The sequence below is a fragment of the Hesperophylax consimilis genome, chromosome 22 (genome assembly GCF_061612785.1).
Source record: "Hesperophylax consimilis isolate HC1 chromosome 22, BYU_Hcon_1.0, whole genome shotgun sequence".
Taxonomy (NCBI): Eukaryota; Metazoa; Arthropoda; class Insecta; order Trichoptera; family Limnephilidae; genus Hesperophylax; species Hesperophylax consimilis.
Window position 1 is genome coordinate 25619925 of NC_142857.1, and position 19194 is coordinate 25639118.

At 33.6% G+C, this 19194-nt stretch overlaps 1 protein-coding gene across 1 annotated transcript in view; it reads right to left on the minus strand.

Moving 5' to 3' along the window:
• The window catches only part of LOC149413367 (uncharacterized), a 248576-nt gene that overhangs the window by 209460 nt on the left and 19922 nt on the right, over positions 1-19194 (minus strand). The window lies entirely within an intron of this gene.

The window sequence follows — 19194 nt, forward strand, 5'->3', positions numbered from 1 at the left end:
TTGTTCAAAAAAAAAAAAAAATTTTTACTTCCTTTCTAAAAGAGTATTTGTTTTAACTTTAAATTAAAAAAAATGTATATGGCGCATTTAAAATGCACAGAAAACGCAGGACTGATGGTTAGAAAAGTGTAATTGAGATCTTCGCTTGGAATTCCTAATTTATAATCAATAAATCTCAGAAACTTATGTTGCTCTCTATCAATTTTTAGTTGGGGAATCTTATAAAATGTAACCCAGTTTGTCGACTTATACTTTAGATTGCTTCTCACCAATCGATTGAATATTATTTTAATGGAATTCATTAATTCACCGTCTTTAAATTAAACGCCAATGTTAGAAATATTAGTAGAACACAGGGTTTTTTAAAATATCTAAACCAAGTGGAAATTATAATCGAACAAATATAATAACTCTGTTGGAATAGACGACTCTGTTTAATCAAAATAAGTAGTATGTTATATCAGGGCGTGTAAAGAGGGGTGATTACTTGCCCTATTAAATTGCAGTAATGCACGTCACATGCATTGCGGGAAATTTCCTTTTCATGGCATCGGCAGTTCAAACAAAACGTCCCGGTGCATTACGGTAAAGTGGTGTGATGTTTGCCAACTATCATGCTCTATATCTCGCAAGCGTGGCAGAAAGAGCTTTCGTTGAGAATTTCAAATTGAAACTGATTTGAAATTTTATTACGCGCACGAAATATCATTGTAATTTAGATGGTAGGTACTATACAACTAAACACTGCAGTTAAACTTTGAAATTTTTAATATATTTTTCATAGACTTAGGAATTTGTTTCACAGAATTTGAACAATTTGTCAAAGTTGATTTTCAAGTTCTGTGAAGGTTCCAACCAAGTTCTATTGTGATTTCAGTTTTTTGTAGCAACTGGCCAACAATTATAAAATAATAGAACTTACGTAGAACCTTCAGAGAACTTGAATATCAACTCTGAAATTTGATGAATTGTTTAAATTCCCTGACACACACCCGTCCTAAATTATGTTTTATAGTGCGCTTTAAGAAAATTATACGGACTAATTCAAAATTCAGACATTGTATTTCTTTGATGGGCGGACATAACAGTATAACTGCATTTTTGACCATTTAACGATTGATATGAGAAAATGTGTCTTGTGTATGGCGGCATCAATGGTATTAACAGTATAGTTACACCAGTACTCAAAACATAATATGTTACACCAGTACTCAAAACATAATATGTTTTGAGTACTGGTGTAACTATACTGTTAATACCATTGATGCCGGCATACACAAGACACATTTTCTCATATCAATCGTTAAATGGTCAAAAATGCAGTTATACTGTTATGTCCGCCCATCAAAGATTTGAAATCTACACTTTATTTTTTTAATGTCAAGAAGACATGGCACAATCAAGTGAACCAAATAATTGAGTCGGGTTATGTAAATAGTAAAAATAGCAGAAAAATGTGTATGAGACTGTGTATGAATGTTAATGAGGCAAGAAGTATGTGCCAAGATCGAGTTGTTTGGCAGGCTGTCCTCTCTGCCTACCCCAGCAAAGAAACGGCGTGATGGTTAGTTAGTTAGTTTAATACCGCACAAGAGACCCAACTGCTCCCAATTATCTGGAGCTAGTGATTCCATGGAATCATCACTTAAGGTATATTGTGAGGTTGATGGTAGCGGGTAAGTGAAGGACCCAACGCATTTTTTTATTCAGTTGACCAGGTCTTTCTCGAACGTCTCCGACATATTCTACCATTAACTTTAAAGTCTTATATTTCCCTAAGCTCCTTTCTTCGTTAATTTGCTCCACATTTCCATCAAGGAGTCCCTTTATTAACATTGTTTAATCTTTGCCTTGCATTCTTTACGGATCTCAATAACATTTGAAACATAGTCAAACATGATTTTACTAGACATATTTTTCTACAGCATTCAATCTACGTTCATCCTTCCTCTGTCAGATCCACGTCTTACTGCAACACATCAGGGTTGACATCAGCGTCCATTGTGGACCACTGTTTGTCTCCTTATAATTGCATAAAATAATGTACATTCGCTTTCCCTCACATAATCAAATGAAAATTCCATAAATAATGACGAATGCCACGCCCCAAGAAAATTAAGCGTAACCCCATTATTTATAACCCAATTTCCACATAATTGCGATCGAACTGTGGAAAAATTCAACTTTCTCAGCCACGTGAAATGTGTGCATACAAATTATGCCAAGGATACGGAGTGGAATTTTCCAAGCGAGGTCAATCGAGGCATAATTCCACAACTAAGAATTACAGTTAAGTCTAGAGTAATAGTTATCTATGCAGGGGTCGACCATTTTGGCATGCGAAACAACAACAAAAAATAATTCATTTTTATTATTTTTTATGTGACACATCACAAGAGCACCACTGTTTGTACAGTATAAAGGCAGGGAAATTATGCCGACACACGGTTGGGTAGCATTTTGAGGTGTAATTTTTACATTATTTTATAAAAAAGAAAACGACAATTTTAGTAGTTGCCAAAATTAATTTTCTATATACCTACAGACCTTACCCACTAGGTGTGACCTACGTTTTTCGAATTTTGCAATCGAATATGTCCTCTACGTTTTTAGAATATGTCCTGCGTTTTTCCTATGTTTTTAAATACTGCAATTGAATATGTGCTAGGTTTTTTGAATATTGCCATTGAATATTAGGTCCGACGTTTTTCGAATGTTGCCAATTTCTGAACGAAGTTGGGTACTGTATAAGGGAAATTGATTAATGTGGAAAACCTACCTAGCAAACGGAAAGTTACTCGACATGCAACAAGTCCACAGTAACCTGTGACTTGTGGCAAGTTGTGACCTGTGACCCGTAACCGGCCATGAACTAATGGTTTCTGTGGAATTCCACCCTTTTTAAAAGCATGAAAGAATTTTTACTACGAAGGAAAATTAAAAATATTTCTTATTTGTTTATTGTCCAAAAAATTGTTGGGTTTTAACATAGAATAAAGAGCACCACAAGATATTTAATGGAGACTTATTTCGTATTCCAAAAGTCTGACCAATCTGGCCTTAAATTTCCAACGAAGAACTATGTTTCATCATCATGTCAGGCAAGTGACACAGAGCTAATAACACTAGGAGTTCCTTCCATACAAATTTAAATGGAAACAAATGTTCCATTGAGCCCAATAACCCAGCGTTCTGTCTTACTTACACACGTGCCAGATATCGTAGATCTCTATCCAATTTGATTTTAGTTAACACAGTTTTTGTTTTGGAAATTTAAACCTCGATTAGGCGAATATTTGGATCATAAAATACGCTCACAAGGCACTACATATCTTATTCTTTATTCTGTGGTAAAAACAAAAGGTTGTAAGTCAATGGCGCCCTCAGATTGTATTATTTTGCATTTATAGTGTGTATTATCTATATATTCAGTAGGGTTAAAGACTAATTAATTTTGTATGTTTCTTATAGTAAAATAAAACACACCTTTTATTCATAAATGAAAAGGAATATTGTTTTAAAAAATAAGGCGTTTTTGTTTCACAATGAGAAACATCAATTGGTGATGATTTAAAGTATGTTAAGTTAAGATGTTAAACTGAGAAAACTTAATTGCTAATTATTGCTTAGTATCCCTGTTAAAAACGGGACTGCAGGCCTTCAACGAATGAATTGACAGGTGTCCAAAATTCCATTCGTATATATTATTAGGGTGTAGGAACACGTCTTCATAAAAATTGGAATATTGTCGCATTTCGTCATTATATTTATCAGGAAAAGTGCAAATGTTTAAAGACGTATTCCGATATATTCAGAATGGACTAATATTTTGCTAGGAAATGTATTGCAATCACGTTTTTAACAGTATTTTAATAAATCAGCCATACTCATTTTTCTCCGCGTACGTAACTTGATCATGTAACATTAATTTAATCATAAATACGTTTTCTCAAATGCTCACAAAATTTTACTATTCCTAAAATTGACTAAAATATTATATTTACCACTTGTTACCACTTTTTTCCTCGTTTTTCTGTTTTCCTTATATATTTTCCCTGCGTAATAAAGTTATAAGTAATGCAAAATATTTTCCTTATTTTCCAGAATTCTTGATTTTCGCATATTGTAATTTTGTTATTGTATTTATGTTTATCTTATTTTTCTTCTCATTTCTCATATGTGGATACCTATAATAATATAAACTACACTATTATATTGAAATTTTATATACATTAAATACTGTGCACAGGAGAACGGTCCGTCTGATGGACAATCCATTGTCAACATACAGATTGCCATCTCTAATGCACAGAAGACGCAATGTGGGCATGCTGAGTTGCAACGTTGATCACCGGTGCATCGGTGCACTTGCGTGAAACTTGACGGATGTCAACACCGTTGACAGTTGATAGTGGATACGTAAAATTTAAGAAATACTAATAAATTTACAATGTCGAATTGAAATATTAAATGGGTTTTTATTGATCTACCGTGCTAGATACTAAATATAATACTATATGTTATATAATTAATGTGAAGCACGCGTACTTAATTAAAACCAAGTGGCATATGAGAAAGATAACTACTCACACGCGTAAATATTTAAAACTATTTATTTAGGTAATTTGGCATGTTATTCACGAGGTTAATACCATAATTAGATTTTTTTCAAAGCTTGATTAACATGGATATTTTACAACTTTCAAAAGCGCTCTTGCGAAATGGCATAATAAGAATTACCAAACAAATTAGTTTTTAATTATATTTAAGAGGTATACACAAGCCAAAATTTGATTACATGCCTTGTATCACAATATATTTATGTCATAGGAATAAAAATCGCTTGGAAAACGGGGTTTTTAAACGGTCGATTTTAGCGCAAGTGGTTAATATTTTTTTTGTGAATTATTTGACTATTACAGATAATTTTAGTCACAATTGTATTTTTTTAAAGTTATTCTTATATTTTAATGAAAATATATAGTTTTTAATAGTTTACGCTTTTACGAGAATGTTTTAACAAGTAATTTATTTATTACAAGATAATAATACATTACAGAATGATAACAAATTTATAATATATTATTTCCAGTGAGTTCCAAAACTCATTTCGGGAAAGACAATTTTAAATTAAAGACAAGACAACATAAATACATTAAAATAAATAAACGCAGAAGTTATTTTGCAGATCTAAAGAAAGAATGTGTAAGTCATTAATAAAACTGCTGAGGAAATAGCCTTTAAGAGTTTTTGCCAATGTTTTTTTGTTCGTTGTCGAAAGTTTTAGATTACTGGGTAATGCGTTGTATTGCTTCTGTGCAATGTATTGTAAGAAGTTAAGTCCAAATTTAGTCGTGTAAGTAGATGACGATAAGTGTACTTGATATTGTTATCGTGTTTTGTGCTGGTGTATGTCGGAATTGAAGACTGGTTTAGTGTTAGTGTGTGAGGAGTGTTGAGATATTTGTAGAATGGCAGTTCTGATGTTATACTTTGGCAGAATCTTAAAAGGAACAACTTTTTTTAAATTCTACTTAAAGGCTGAAATTTATTCTAAGCATATTTTTTTATAATCGTTGCAAAGATTAATCGCAAAATAGTGATTTTGCAGGTAGTAACGTAGTAACTATTCAAAAATAAGAAGAAAACGATTAAAATACAAAGGTTACACGGAGAAATCATACTCATATAATACACTGTTAATTTATTAAAAATCTGGTCCAATTATTCGTTTTCGTGTTAAAAACTGGACTGCAGGCCTTTAACGAATGAATTGACAGAGTCCGTCAAAGTATCAGTTAAAAGCGAATGTTTTATGAGAAAGGCGGAACACGTGTTCATACAAATACTGATACTGTCGTATTCCGTCATGATATTTATTTAAAAGAACACATGTTCTCGATATATTTTGAAAGAATAATATTTTATTAGGAAATTGGCACGCTCTCACTTTTTAACAAGATTTTTATTCTTCGTGTAGGGGAGCGGGCTAATATAAAAAACGATAGTAATTAAGTGAAAATTGTGAAAAAACAAAAAATAAACACGACTTGTTTAAAATAGAGTAAAAATCTCTCGACAATGAAATTTAAAGATATACTGTGAATTTTTTCATACCTAAAACAAAAATGATAATAATATTTTGATGATTTGTATAGCGCCGTTTTTATGAAAAATCACCTCAAGGGTGTTGAACAAATATATTATACATTTCTGCAATGATCTATGTTATTATTCACCATATATGGAAATAATATACAGTACCATACTTACCTGGTAGGTCACTTCCGATTAACACTGTTTATTGTTTATCAGCGAAATTTAGATACGGTTCACACGCACATGACATAATTGGACTTTCCGGTATTTATTTTGTTAATATTTTTTTTTATTTATTTTTTTATTTTATTTTTTATTTTTATTATTATTTATTATATTTATTATATAAGTACATTTTTGTTTATTTGTTACAATATATGATAAAATATTTCATATATATTTTATGTTCTTTAATGAGCGTGTTTAGGAAAGGAAAAGCAAATTTAATGCTGGGAGGTACTACAGTACAAGGTTGTGATCAGAATTCACTTTCATAAATGTGATTCATCCCTCGATATAAGACAAATTTCGATTTTTTTTCTTTCGAGGAATTTCATACAATTACATGCTCTACAAATGCTTACATATTAGCTAAGAAAACAACATATATTATTTTAGGCACTAAACTTAACATGTTTAGTATAAACGTGTTTTATATAATAATTTATCGGTAGACATTCGGAATGCGGTGGTTAAAAATAACTAAATTATCAAAATGAAATTGGGTCACACTGTCCTGATTATTGGAAATTTTCAAATAAAGATAAGCCTGAGTGTAGTTTATAGTCTTTGAATATATATTATTTTATGAGTCCAGATTTAGGACTGCAATTCACAGTTGAATTTGCAATCAGTTCAAAGACTTAAACATTTAGATCTTTAACCCACATTAGATTTTGTATGCTCTCGCACCGTTTGTGGTTTTGATGTATGTTTTTGTCTTTCTTTAATAAATTCTGTTATGGACTGCGTCAACAACGTAAAAACGGGAAAACATATTATGCTACGTATACATACGCGAGCCGAACTGCCGAACTGAACCTCAACTTAAGGGAAAGGAATGAATCAACCGCAAATGACGCGAAACGCCGCTTACAGTTGTTTCGTTCCTGGCTCGGTACGCGTTTAAGTTCGCAAATGTATACGTACATTAGATGAGACAAACCATAAAGCTTAAAATAAATCACCCACCGTCCATTGGAGAAAGTTCGGAGGTAGCGAAATAGCAGGTAAAGCATAATACAAACTAAAATCTTTAAAAAGGTTCCTCTGATGGTATAAATTAATCGTCTGTATTGTGTAAGTACTCGTGTGTATTCCTAAGGGTGCCTAACACATAAATATGCTAAACGTTCAAGGCCGACTAGAGTACAGGCCTGGGTGCATTAAGTCAGTGCCATCGAGCAACGACAGAATTCACAAATAGTGGCGATTGTTGTTTATACTCTTTGTTACTGATGATTCGTTTGTTGTTTTACTACAAGCATATAAAACAAGTAATTAGACTATTTTAAACAGTGAAGCTTACCTAGCGACAGTACTGTCTTCATAATGTGGCGGTCGTGCAATACGGAGGAGCATTGCTAATTTATTAAGAATCTCTTCCAATTATTGGTAATCAAGTTAAAAACGGGATTGCAGGCCTTTAACGAATGAAATGACAGGTTTAGTAAACTACGAATACGAATATATGTTTGAACACGTTTTTTCGAGATCTTGATAATGTTTTTTTACCATAAGTTTGTTAGGAAACCTGTTAATTCATTCGTTAAAGGCCTCCAATCCAATTTTAAACCTAATTACCGGTAATGTGAAGAGCTTCTTAATAAATTAGCAATACTGTTCCTACTCCGTGTGCAGTCGGCTTTGCCAACGATTATAGTGATGCCAGTAGATAATAATAAAAAGTTTCTTTCATATTTTTGTAGCGTTTACGCATTTTTAACATTAACACAATATTTCATATGAATTTTTCCAAGCGTGGGAAAAGATATTAGAAAATTTGCTCATTCTGGAATAATTCAATGATTTCTCGTAAAAACATCTTTTCATTTTACATATAACTAATAATAGCAAGAAAAATTTCGCATGTTTCACGGTTTTCTAAGTGATTTTGTGAGTTTGTTTTGAAAACCTTGCCGTAACAAAGGAAGCCACCGTCTGTATATTCGAATATCTGAAATGTCGGCAATTGCATTAACCGGCTGATATTTTTACCATGGCCTCAATCTGAATTACAACTCCCGATGTGTGATTCTATTTTAGGTTTCTCCGACAGTTTTCCTCCAGCATATTTCTATATCTTTGGTTTTCCTCAATACAAATACAAGGTGGGGTAAAAGTTATGTCACTGTAACGAATTGGCTGCCATTTTAATATAAATGAAAAAAAATTGGCTCTGTTTTCACGGAAAGTTTATTTGAATGTATAAAATTGAAGATTCCTTAGTTGAGACAACTTTGTATTTGGCACCAAATTGGTGATTTCTTCTTCAATGTTGGCTTTAAAGACTTGCAAGGTTTGTGGTTTATTGTGGTAAACGCGAGTTTCAAAAAGCCTCAAAAGAAGAAGGCCGATTAGTTCAAATCTCCGAAATGGCAGATCACACGGCCCGGTAATTGGGGTTTCCACAATAATTCCGCGTTCTTCAGGTGTGTTCCACTCCATTGATTGTTGTCAACTAATTCTCTATCTGCCTACAACATGGAAATCGAATCAGATGATGATTATTCAAAACTTCAGGTTGACCTCGATTCAATCATTATATGGTCGGTAGAAAAAAAACTTAATTTCAATATAAAAAAATGCGTTGTTATGACTTATAGTCGTTCACAAAATCCGCTATTCTGCCAGTATAGAATGAATGGTGAAGTACTTACACGCATAAACACCTTGGGGTGATCTTTGATCCCAAGCTGACATTTTCAAACCACACAGTGCAGCTTACCTCGGCTTGCTCCAAAACTCTTGGTTTTGCAATTAGAACTTGCAAACAATTCAATAACATAGAGGCAATGACCGTCATGTTCAACGGAGTGGTCAGAAGCAATCTGGAGTACGCCAGTACTGTCTGGATACCTTATCAACTTAAATACATAAATATGATTCAACAAATTCAAAAAAAATTCCTAAGTTATGTTTACATGCGATCATACGGAATATATCCGAAATTCATGCATCACGTGGAACTGCTAAAGGAGACAAATTACCAAAACCTAGAGACCAGGCGTAATGCCGGACTCATGGTATTTGAATTAAAGTTACTAAAAAACCTTATCGATTGTCCATATCTCCTGTCATGCTGTGGCTTATTTGTTCCCGATAAATACTGTCAAAATCGTACCCACGACCTATTCTGTATACCGCAGGGTCGGACAGATGTCATTTCCCAACATAGCATGACAAGAGGCGTTTGCTAAATGCCCTACCGGCGGATATAGATGTATATATGTATGTATATAACTATACCATGTTAAAAAAATTATGTACATGTATTGTTAGTTATAATAAAATTGTACCATAATTGGACTTACCTGTCTGTCGTACAAAAAAAAAAACATAAATATCAAAGCACAATGAAATTTGACGCCATTTGCAAAAATTATGACAAATTCACATTATGGCATTACTTTTACACCACCCTGCACAGAATCAATATTAATATATTCGTATCCCCTATGGCCGAGAACAGAATGATATATCTTTTTATGACTGCAGTAAATCTTTGCTGACTTCAGTTTACATTTTTATGCATTTGTACCATTGGACACAAAATCAACAGAAGTGTTATCTATACCGATTTTAAAGAAAACATCAAACATTAGCATCACTTTAAAAGTTCAGGGGGGTCTAACATGTTCAATTAGACGACCATTGGGCTTTTAAATACATATCAGGCCGGAGTGATTAATTTTTTTATTTTTAGAATTTCAAAGTCCTATATGATTAATGTATGACCATACATTAATCATATACTATATGAGAAAAATCACAAAATTTTATTGAACTGTAATGAAATTTTCCAGTGTCGCGGTTAACCTTAAATTTTCAAAAAAAAACTATTATTTTACATGTTAATAGAATCGCTCCCCACATAGAGCAATTGAAGTAACTTTTATTTTTATTGTTTACTAGCTGAAGTGTACCCAGTATATTCCTTCCGGAAAAAAATCTCTACAGGGTAGTAAAAAACATAAAAATTCATAGCGTAGTTTAGAAGAACTAAGCGCACAAACAGACATACACGAATAGCGACTTTATTTTATAGTATTTAGAGATGTTGGTAGCACGCGTTGGACTGCTGTTTCTCCCTTTTGCAACTCTTTCTGGCGACTTCTGTTGAAACAAACAGACCCAAATTTTCTAAGACGCGAAGCGCATGAAACTCAAAATCACTCCTTGCACCTGATGTCACACTTATTTTCTAAAAGATTTTTCGTGTCCTGTATTTGGTGAACCAAAAGAGTTTAAATAAATCATGTTACCGACATATTGCGATATTATAAAGTACCATTTAAGGTGAAAAACTATTTATTATTCTCAAATGACGGAAAAAAGTTTGGATTAGAGAAGTGTGTGAAATATTTAAAAAAACATCATCAGTAATTTTAGATTGAAGTACTAGGAAATATTGAATTATTTGGCGGGTTGGGATTAAGCCGACGTAGCTCAGTGGTCTAGAGCACCTGACCGGACATCTAAAGGTGCGGGTTCAATTCCCGTCGGCCCCATTTATTTTTAATCGGGAGATATTTTCAATTTGTATGTATATTTCAGGCGAGTAATTAATTCTTATAATAATTTTGTACTATGCATAAAAACCTCGTCTTATAAACATTGGGATATCATTAAAAAAAAATAATAAAAGCTGGACAAACTTTTTTTTATTTAGTAAAAGATTATACATTTATATACATTATTTAAGAAATGTTTTGACTGCCCAACTAGGAGGATTCTCGTTTTAGTTAGTCAAATGAGGATGAGTATTAACATTTTGATAAGTTGTTTGATAAGTATTATATTAAAATAATAATGAAATAATACGTATATGTACTTTTAACTGGTGCCTTAACCTACTAACATATTTTGAATAAATATAAATAGCAAAGAGAAGAAATAGAATAAAATAAAATATCCAATTAAACATGAGATTAACTACTGCTTGAGTAGCATTCTAATTTAAAAGTACTAGGTAGGTACCAGGGATGTGCAAAATGGGTACCCAAAACCATTTGAAATGCAAAATGGAAATGGGTCAAAACTTTTCCATTTGAAAATGCAAAATACAAAATGGTTTTTAGAAAAGCATTTCAAATGCAAAATACCTATTTTCAAAATGCATTGAAAATGCAAAATGGTTTCTCAGGTCAAACAATTAAAATAATTATAGAATTTAAAAAACAATTTTGTTATTTAATAATGGACATCAATGTAGAACAAACATATTAAATTATGGTAAATCCAAAAACACCACGACTACAGATTATGAAAACACAAAAAATTTGCGCGGGACTAATGTTGCCAACGTAAAAACATAGAAACTGCTATCTAACATTTAATATTACAGCGTCATGGCCCCATGTTCAGTATTTGAATCAGTATTTTTTGTAATGGTATCATTCAATTGCCAGGGCTCTTACCAGGGAGCAACTTGACAAATGTAAATTATCTCTCATAGCGAGGTTGAGGACCGGCTGATATTTAGGGCTTATGAAAAAAATATGAGTGGAGATAGTAGGAAGAATGTAGCAAAAAAAGCATTTAAAATGGAAAATGCACTGAGAAAAGCATTTAAAATGCAAAATGGAAAATACCCATTTTGCATTTTGCATTTCCATTTGAAATGGATTTATTTGAAATAACGCACATCTCTGGTAGGTACATATATGTATATATGTACTTGAACCAGGATTTTTATGAAGAAGCTTAAAATACTTTTTTAACATTTCACAAACTTCTTTTCTAAACACTGTTTCTGCTTTCACGAATAATAAATCATTTTCACAATCAAACGGTACTTTGTAACACAATAAGTCGGTAAAATTCTGAAACTGTTTTGGTTCACCAACAGGCAACACAGGACACGAAAAAGTGCGGACTGGAAGAAGATGGGGAAGAGGCAGGTGGGAAAGAATCTGGCTATTCAGATTTTGACATCAAACACGGCTTAAGCCTTGTTAAGTAACGTTTCAGGTTTGAATACTGAATGATGATCTTTCTGCAGGGCGATGTGAGACTAGATATCTTCCACTCTGGAACTTGCTGCAAATATAATTTTAAATGAATACGTTGTGAAATAAGACAGAATAATTAATCAAATAATTTATTGCTAGTTGCTAGTATTGCTCCATGCTTTGTATTGCTAGTTGACAGCCTTACCCCTCGAACAAAACGCGTGTCGCTAACATTGTTCACCCATTCTACTGCAAATCGCATCTACGCCCTGAAAGTTTGTTTATTTATTTATTACAAAATAATACAGGGTTTTCCAATAAGAGGTGTTATTTTGAATAGCCCGTTATTTCGGTAGATGTTACTTTTGAAGCTGTCATTTTTTACATTTGACAAGTAGAAACTACGTCATAAATAAAAATGGAACGATACACGCTTCAACAACGCATTGAAATTATTAAAATTCACTTGAGTGAATCAAATGTAAATCATCTTGAGTGATGAGGCCCATTTCCACCTCGGTGGCTTCGTCAACAAGCAAAATTGTCGCATCTGGGGCTCGGAAAACCCAAGAATTATTGTTGAAAAGCCTCTTTATTCTCAACGTGTGACTGTTTGGTACAGTTTATGGTCCGGCGGAGTCATTGGACCTTACTTTTTAGAAAATGAGGCTGGAGCAACAGTTACGGTGAATGGATTGCGCTATTGAGAGATGATTAATGATTTTTTATGGCCGAAATTGGATGGTATTGATCTGGACAACGTTTATTTTCAACAAAACGCTACGTGCCACACAAGCAACAAAACCATTGATCTTTTACTTTTGAATATCAAAATAACACCTCTTATTAGAAAACTCTGTATATACAATATGAAAATAATGTTTAAAAGGTGATGTGTAAACAATATTAAAAGACTTATTTAAAAACTACAATCGTAGTTCAACATACAGATCAACATAATTCAATCTATAAATTAGCTACAAAAATAATTTGATACACATAATTCAATTCAATTCAAGTATTATAACAATAATAATTATACTTTTTTTTCTGTTGAAGAACATGAACATCCTGATGAAGCTTGACTGAAGCGAAACCGGTTAATGTGAAAATTAATAAAAAAATTACGTGGTTATTACACAGAGTATTTTATTTTAACAATAAAAAAAATTATACTATTTTTTAAAAATATATAAAAATTAGATAAAAAGAATTTGACATTCTCAAACGATAAAAATATAACCGTTTGTTATTTCGGCTACTGGCATTATACCTAGCTCTCTCATTCTAAATTTAGGCGTATTAGATCTATCAAAGAATTTAAATATACAAATGCAAAAATCCGTCATATTAAATACATGTGGGATTACGAAAGATTTTTTCAATATTTATATTGAGGGATCAGTGCGATTTATAGGTCCAGTTAGGAGTTCTACCGAGCCGAACCCAGAATATGAAAATATCTGGAGTCGGTGAATTATTTTCCCATTTGATCTCTGGTAAGTTGACGTGTTGTTCTTGTATTGTTTTGTATTTATTATGCTTATATAATGCACTAGCACAATGTGGATTGACTAGATGATCATTTGTGGAAAAGTGTGTGGAGGGGTTTAGTTTTTCCCGTGGGGAAGATTTAACCCGGAGATAAAGTCGGAAGAATTATAATAGCCAAAGTTTTTTTAATGCTAGATAATAAAAATTGTATGCTTTTATTAAGGGTACAATATATCATTATCCAATTTCAGGGGGTTAATTTTATTTGTGAATTGTTCAAATTTCAATGTTTTTCAATGTTACCTTAGTTTACTTTTTGGATAATGACATATTGTACTGTTTCACACCTAAAAACAAATAGTGGTGCCGAGCCGTGATCGTTCTTACCTTTATGATGGCTATTAGGCCCTCTGTTTTAAATCAATTGCTTATGCTATCTAAGGGGTGAATTTAATTGACGAAAAATACTTATATACCTGCTTACTTTTAATTGGCTCCGTTACTTTGACTTTGACAGTCCGTACAGTTTCATCGAAGATCAGCGACTGTATGCACACTTCCATGCCATATCTCCCTTTATTTACATTATGATATATGTGTGAAACTATCAGGAAGGAATTGACCTTCCAGAGATTTCAGGAACTTCCCGTTCCTGTTGTTTTGTTGGCACAGACAAAGCCAGACGATCTGGAGGTAATTTATTCGGTTCAAAGGTCGAGTCAGGTCAGAACAATGTCTAAGAATATTCCGCCAGACAGAACTTGGGCGCATTATGTAAAGCAAACTGTTTTTGCCAAATGCTAAACTGTACATAAAGCAAAAAAATCTATTCACAGAATTTTTCAGTCATTATGAAATTGATCGGGGTTTTTTTAGCTGAACGCCGCTGTATTCAGATTGAGACATTATTAACATCATTTTATGAAGCTTAGAATAATTGATACAGTGATAGTTTAGTTAATTATCACCAGAAAGTTGGTTTCAGGGCTGTGTTAGTATTACTTTTATGCTTGTGCATTGAATAGTATGTAAGTTAATACATTTTTCAGTTCATAATCTTATTTCCATTTAAGTTAGACATTCCAATTGTCAAAATGAAAACAAAACTTCGTATTGTTCGTTCTTTAAGGATGAAATATGGGATGTGCAAGGTGCTTTTATGAGTGGAACCAGATCTTCTCAGTGAGATGTTTCTGGAAAAAACAGATTTTTTTTTCTGCCTTTGTAGATCTATAAAAAGCATACAACCGAGTCGACAGGAAAAGCTATGGAAGGGGTTGTCCAAGCATGGAGCGACTGTGGAACAATTGCTGTATGAGTGTTGCATGTGTAAGGGTGAACGATGGTGTCACGGGTTGGTTTGATATCACAAAAGGTGTTAAACAAGGTTGCGTAATATCACCATGATTATTAAATCTATATATGGATAATTGTGTGCGAGAATTGAAAGAGGTCGGATTGGGCGCGAATTTGAGTAATCTGAAAGTATGTTGCCTGTTGTATGCTGTTGATGCGGTGCTGATTGCTAACAGGATGGAAGGTCTACAGTCTCTCGTGTTTAGGATGAACGAAGTATGTAGTATGAATTATACTATTCCGGGGTATTCATATTATACAACAATAACAAAATTAAACAAAAACTCTGGTGTCGGAATATTCATATCCAACCAGTACAATGTACTCAATATTAAAGAGATTAACAGTGTTAGAAATGTTAACATTTTGAATATTGAATTTAAGGACATAAATAAACATTATAACGTTATTGCTATTTATCGTACGCATATGTCGATAATATCACAATTTATAAATGAATTAAAAAATATTTTATTCAATTTTAGAAACAAAAATAATGTTATTGTTGGGGATATCAATTTAAATATCGCAAACGGATACTCTAGTATGGATAAAGATAAGTACATCAATATGTTAGCGGAACTCAACTATTTATCGTGCGTAAATTCATATACTAGGAACGTTCCAGGTCAACGAGCTGCATGTTTAGATCATATTTTTACAAATATTCCTGATATCCACAATATAAAATCAGCTGTCATTCATACTAATATTACTGATCATTACTCGTGTATGTTTATCCATAAATTTAGCAATCCAATATTGCCATCATTAAAACAAAATAATACCTCAAAAAAAGTACTCGATATGGATACATTAAAAAATAAATTAGAATCGGAAAATTGGATAGAATTATTTCAATGTAATGATGTCAATGTTTGTTGTAAAATATTTGAAGAAAAAATTTCCAAATACATAAATGACTCGTCAAATAATATAATACCCAAATCCAAACTATCTAAATTCAAACCTATAAAACCATGGATTACTCACGGTTTAATAGTATCTGTACGACATAAGCAAGCTCTATACAAATTGACTACTCAACAACCAAATAATAAAAGTTTACTCAATCATTTTAAAGCATATAAAAACAAACTTTCTTATATTATAAAACATACAAAAGAAAGTTATTATACACATAAGTTGGATCAGGCTGAAAATGATAGTAAAAGAGTATGGACGGTGATAAATGAAATAATTGACAAAAAAATACAGGAATAATGAAATCAGTGCTATTAATCATGATAACTCGAAAACATGTTGTAAAGAAAACCCATCAAAAGCTGCAAATATATTTAACACCTATTTTGCAAACGTAGGGAAAAATCAAGCCAATCTTATACATATTGACCCAAATATAACATCTCCAGACTGTAATATTGATGCTGAAAAAAAAATGGCAACATTTGAAATCACCACAGAGGACGAAATAGTTTCTATTATAACTGATATGAAAGGAGGTTCTGCTCCGGGCTTTGATGCAATTACAGTTGATATTTTAAAAAACATTAAAAAACTAATTTCCAAACCATTAATGCATATAATAAATACAAGTTTTCAAAGCGGAGTATTCCCAACAGTTTACAAACAAACTTCCATTACTCCAATATTTAAATCAGGTAATCCAGAAGAAGTAAACAATTACCGACCCATATCAGTCACCTGCCCTGGTATTGCAGAGGTGTGCTGCGGAAATAGTTCCAGTTTTGACAAAGCTCTTCAAAATGTCCCTGAAGTGTGGCACTGTGCCCTCTGGTTGGAAAAAAGCGGTAATTCACCCTATTCCCAAGAAAGGTGACCGCTCCAACCCGGCCAACTACCGCCCCATAGCGATCACATCAGTTCTGTCCAAAGTGATGGAACGTGTGATCAACGACAAACTGCTCACATACCTCGAGAAGAACAAAATTATCAACGACCGTCAATACGGATTCCGGCGGAACCCCTCGTGCGGTGATCTTCTCGCGTATGTGACGCATGTTTGGGGGCGGTGCCTGGAACGTCACGGTGAGACCCAAACGGTCGCACTAGACATATCCAAGGCCTTTGACCGGGTCTGGCACCGAGGACTTGTCAACAAATTGCATTCTTACGGACTTCCCGCATCCCCGTGTACGTGGATTGCTGACTTTTTAAGGGATAGGTCGATTCAGGCGGTTGCTGACGGTTTCACCTCTTCCTCGCACTCCATAAATGCTGGCGTCCCACAGGGATCGGTTCTGTCTCCGACTTTGTTTTTGTTGCACATCAATGACCTTTTGACATGTGCACCGATTCATTGTTACGCGGATGACAGTACAGTTCATGATAGCTTTTTATTTGATAAGCCCCCAAAGGGCACACAAACTCCAACGGCTCGGAGGGCTTTGAAGCAGAGAATGGACGGTTATCTCGAGAGTATTTCCTCCTGGGGTAAAAATAATCTCGTCGAATTTAATGTTTCAAAGACCCAATCCTGTCTGATTACGTCTAAAAGGGATCCAAATGATAATCTAGTCTCCTTCAACGGAAGCAATCTTCCGAACAGGCCTTCCATTGATATGCTTGGTGTAACTATAAGTGACCAGCTCAGGTACGGGGGCTACATCGAAGCCAGAGTAAAGTTGGCCTCTCAGAAGCTGGGCGTACTGTACAGGGCCCGCAGATACTTTAATAGTACACAACTGCTCACCCTGTACAAATCGCAAGTGCGCCCTACTGTCGAATTTGGCAGCCATCTCTGGTCTGGAGCCCCAAAATACCTGAAAAAAACCCTTGACTCTGTGCAGAAACGGGCGGTCCGTTTGATAGATTCCCCAATCTTAACAAACGGACTGCAATCTTTAGAGCGCACGCGTCAGGTAGGTATGCTGTCCTTGTTCTATCGGTATTACAATGGAAGATACTCTGAGGAACTAGCGTCATTGATCCCTTCGGCACCGGTGCGTAGTCGGGATACACGCCAAACGCGCGCTCAACATTTGTACACAGTTGACACTTGTCACATGAGAACGGGTCGCTTCTACGATTCGTTCTTAAGTTCAACAGCTCGGCTGTGGAACGAACTGCCGGCCTCTGTGTTTCCTCCCTCCTACAACATGGGACTCTTCAAGACCCATGTTCACTCCTTCCTCTCCACAAAAAGACCCTCCACACAGCATCCCCAAAGATGACATAGGCCCTGAGGGAAATTATTTTCTTCAGGGCCTCCTGTGTGGAGTAAATATTAAAAAAAATCTCAAATATAGCAAAAATTTTTGAAAAAATAGTTTAAAAAAGAATGAGCCAATTCATAAAATGCAATGGTATAATTAATGAAAACCAGTTCGGTTTTATGGAAGGGAGAAGCACACAGGATGCAATTGCAAAATTGAGTAGCCTAGTATATAATACTTTAGATAAATCATTAAAATGCCTTGAAATTTTCATAGATCTCAAAAAAGCATTTGATAGCATATTACATGACAAACTTATAAGTAAATTAAGAAACATTGGATTAAATGGTACAGCTCTAGAATGGGTAAAAAGTTACCTTTCCAAACGACCTCAAGTCGTAAAAATTAACAATGTGTTTAGCTTGCCAAAAACGAGTCAATTCGGCATACCGCAAGGTACAGTTCTGGGTCCGTTACTGTTTATCATCTATGTTAATGACATATTCATACAAAAACTAAACGGGAAAATAATATCGTATGCTGATGACATTGTCATAATAATCGAAGGTACCTATTGGAATACTGTTAATAACTTGGCAAATGCTGATATTAATATACTGAAAATTTGGTTCGATAAAAATCTTCTCTCCCTAAACACAGAAAAAACAAAATTTATCCCATTTTCAATCAATAAATTTAAATCAGAACCAGATTTAAACATTATTATACACCAACCCATTATTGCCAACCCAACGTATTATTGGTTGGGGAGGAACATATAATAAAATTTTGAACACACTTAAAGCAGTTCAAAGATTGGTAATCAAAGTAATTTTGAAAAAACAATCTAAATTTTCTACCGAAATTCTTTTTACAATTTTCAAAGTACCTACAGTAGACAAAATGTATCAAAAATATTCAATACTTCAAATTTA